At 38.7% G+C, this 3708-nt stretch overlaps 1 long non-coding RNA gene across 1 annotated transcript; it reads left to right on the top strand.

Annotated features, from left to right (window-relative positions):
• Positions 1 to 61: 61 nt before the first annotated feature.
• LOC127926529 (uncharacterized) lies at positions 62 to 1775 on the top strand. Its single transcript, XR_008124400.1, has 3 exons — positions 62 to 1497; positions 1543 to 1632; positions 1679 to 1775. It is a non-coding gene; the product is annotated as an uncharacterized LOC127926529 (long non-coding RNA).
• Positions 1776 to 3708: the final 1933 nt, after the last annotated feature.

The following is a 3708-nucleotide window of genomic DNA, read 5'->3' as shown; positions in this document are numbered from 1 at the left end:
TATGTGTTTGGACAGTGAAGCTTACAGTTTTAAATGTGGTGCTTTGCTCCAGCATTTTGGATTTGAGACATGTTTCATATTAGGAGACAGCACAGAATGTCACCTTTCATTTGAGGGAATTCATACACATATTTTACCGTTTAGATATGAATAGTGAATAATGATGAATAACAAAGTTATAGAGGCACAAATATCAGTATAAATTCTAATCTCCTCTGTTATTGGTAATGGTGAGAGGTTAGCATGTTTTGTTGTAGTCTCTGTTATTGGTAATGGTGAGAGGTTAGCATGTTTTGTTGTAGTCTCTGTTATTGGTAATGGAGAGAGGTTAGCATGTTTTGTTGTAGTCTCTGTTATTGGTAATGGTGAGAGGTTAGTATGTTTTGTTGTAACCTCTGTTATTGGTAATGGTGAGAGGTTAGCATGTTTTGTTGTAGTCTCTGTTATTGGTAATGGTGAGAGGTTAGCATGTTTTGTTGTAGTCTCTGTTATTGGTAATGGTGAGAGGTTAGCATGTTTTGTTGTAGCCTCTGTTATTGGTAATGGTGAGAGGTTAGCATGTTTTGTTGTAGCCTCTGTTATTGGTAATGGTGAGAGGTTAGCATGTTTTGTTGTAGTCTCTGTTATTGGTAATGGTGAGAGGTTAGTATGTTTTGTTGTAGTCTCTGTTATTGGTAATGGTGAGAGGTTAGCATGTTTTGTTGTAGTCTCTGTTATTGGTAATGGTGAGAGGTTAGCATGTTTTGTTGTAGCCTCTGTTATTGGTAATGGTGAGAGGTTAGCATGTTTTGTTGTAGTCTCTGTTATTGGTAATGGTGAGAGGTTAGCATGTTTTGTTGTAGCCTCTGTTATTGGTAATGGTGAGAGGTTAGCATGTTTTGTTGTAGCCTCTGTTATTGGTAATGGTGAGAGGTTAGCATGTTTTGTTGTAGCCTCTGTTGTTGGTAATGGTTAGAGGTTAGCATGTTTTGTTGTAGCCTCTGTTATTGGTCATGGTGAGAGGTTAGCATGTTTTGTTGTAGCCTCTGTTATTGGTAATGGCAAGAGGTTGGCATGTTTTGTTGTAGCCTCTGTTATTGGTAATGGTGAGAGGTTAGCATGTTTTGTTGTAGCCTCTGTTATTGGTAATGGTGAGAGGTTAGCATGTTTTGTTGTAGCCTCTGTTGTTGGTAATGGTTAGAGGTTAGCATGTTTTGTTGTAGCCTCTGTTATTGGTAATGGTTAGAGGTTAGCATGTTTTGTTGAAGCCTCTGTTATTGGTAATGGTGAGAGGTTAGCATGTTTTGTTGTAGCCTCTGTTATTGGTAATGGTGAGAGGTTAGCATGTTTTGTTGTAGTCTCTGTTATTGGTAATGGTGAGAGGTTAGCATGTTTTGTTGTAGTCTCTGTTATTGGTAATGGTGAGAGGTTAGCATGTTTTGTTGTAGCCTCTGTTATTGGTAATGGTGAGAGGTTAGCATGTTTTGTTGTAGCCTCTGTTATTGGTAATGGTTAGAGGTTAGCATGTTTTGTTGTAGCCTCTGTTATTGGTAATGGTTAGAGGTTAGCATGTTTTGTTGAAGCCTCTGTTATTGGTAATGGTGAGAGGTTAGCATGTTTTGTTGTAGCCTCTGTTATTGGTAATGGTGAGAGGTTAGCATGTTTTTGTTGTAGTCTCTGTTATTGGTAATGGTGAGAGGTTAGCATGTTTTGTTGTAGTCTCTGTTATTGGTAATGGTGAGAGGTTAGCATGTTTTGTTGTAGTCTCTGTTATTGGTAATGGTGAGAGGTTAGCATGTTTGTTGTAGTCTCTGTTATTGGTAATGGTGAGAGGTTAGTATGTTTTGTTGTAGCCTCTGTTATTGGTAATGGTGAGAGATTAGTATGTTTTGTTCTAGCCTCTGTTATTGGTAATGGTGAGAGGTTAGTATGTTTTGTTGTAGCCTCTGTTATTGGTAATGGTGAGAGGTTAGCATGTTTTGTTGTAGTCTCTGTTATTGGTAATGGTGAGAGGTTAGCATGTTTTGTTGTATCCTCTGTTATTGGTAATGGTGAGAGGTTAGCATGTTTTGTTGTAGCCTCTGTTATTGGTAATGGTGAGAGGTTAGCATGCTTTGTTGTATCCTCTGTTATTGGTAATGGTGAGAGGTTAGCATGTTTTGTTGTATCCTCTGTTATTGGTAATGGTGAGAGGTTAGCCTGTTTTGTTGTAGCCTCTGTTATTGGTAATGGTGAGAGGTTAGCATGTTTTGTTGTAGCCTCTGTTATTGGTAATGGTGAGAGGTTAGTATGTTTTGTTGTAGCCTCTGTTATTGGTAATGGTGAGAGGTTAGTATGTTTTGTTGTAGCCTCTGTTATTGGTAATGGTGAGAGGTTAGTATGTTTTGTTGTAGCCTCTGTAACTTTCTCACTCATTATTATTCATGATTCATTCATGAATCTACAAGGCCATGCTAGGCAAAGCTCCGCCTTATCTCAGCTCACTGGTCACGATGGCAACACCCATCCGTAGCACGCGCTCCAGCAGGTGTATCTCATTGATCATCCCTAAAGCCAACACCTCATTTGGCCGCCTTTCGTTCCAGTACTCTGCTGCCTGTGACTGGAACGAATTGCAAAAATCGCTGAAGTTGGAGACTTTTATCTCCCTCACCAACTTCAAACATCAGCTATCTGAGCAGCTAACCGATCGCTGCAGCTGTACATAGTCTATTGGTAAATAGCACACCCATTTTCACCTACCTCATCCCCACAGTTTTTATTTATTTACTTTTCTGCTCTTTTGCACACCAATATCTCTACCTGTATATGATCATCTGATCATTTATTCACTCCAGTGTTTTAATCTGCAATATTGTAATTATTCGCCTACCTCCTCATGCTTTTTGCACACATTGTATATAGACTCCCCTTTTTTTTCTCTGTGTTATTGACTTGTTAATTGTTTACTCCATGTGTAACTCTGTGTTGTCTGTTCACACTGCTATGCTTTATCTTGGCCAGGTCGCAGTTGCAAATGAGAACCTGTTCTCAACTAGCCTACCTGGTTAAATAAAGGTGTTCTCAACTAGCCTACCTGGTTAAATAAAGGTGTTCTCAACTAGCCTACCTGGTTAAATAAAGGTGTTCTCAACTAGCCTACCTGGTTAAATAAAGGTGTTCTCAACTAGCCTACCTGGTTAAATAAAGGTGTTCTCAACTAGCCTACCTGGTTAAATAAAGGTGTTCTCAACTAGCCTACCTGGTTAAATAAAGGTGTTCTCAACTAGCCTACCTGGTTAAATAAAGGTTTTCTCAACTAGCCTACCTGGTTAAATAAAGGTGTTCTCAACTAGCCTACCTGGTTAAATAAAGGTGTTCTCAACTAGCCTACCTGGTTAAATAAAGGTGTTCTCAACTAGCCTACCTGGTTAAATAAAGGTGTTCTCAACTAGCCTACCTGGTTAAATAAAGGTGTTCTCAACTAGCCTACCTGGTTAAATAAAGGTGTTCTCAACTAGCCTACCTGGTTAAATAAAGGTTTTCTCAACTAGCCTACCTGGTTAAATAAAGGTGTTCTCAACTAGCCTACCTGGTTAAATAAAGGTGTTCTCAACTAGCCTACCTGGTTAAATAAAGGTGTTATCAACTAGCCTACCTGGTTAAATAAAGGTGTTCTCAACTAGCCTACCTGGTTAAATAAAGGTGAAATAAAAAAATAAAAAACATAAAAAAATGATCTTTCTCAGT

This window comes from Oncorhynchus keta, unplaced genomic scaffold, assembly GCF_023373465.1.
Source record: "Oncorhynchus keta strain PuntledgeMale-10-30-2019 unplaced genomic scaffold, Oket_V2 Un_contig_7739_pilon_pilon, whole genome shotgun sequence".
Lineage (NCBI taxonomy): Eukaryota > Metazoa > Chordata > Actinopteri > Salmoniformes > Salmonidae > Oncorhynchus > Oncorhynchus keta.
This window is presented reverse-complemented; position numbering and strand designations above follow the sequence as displayed.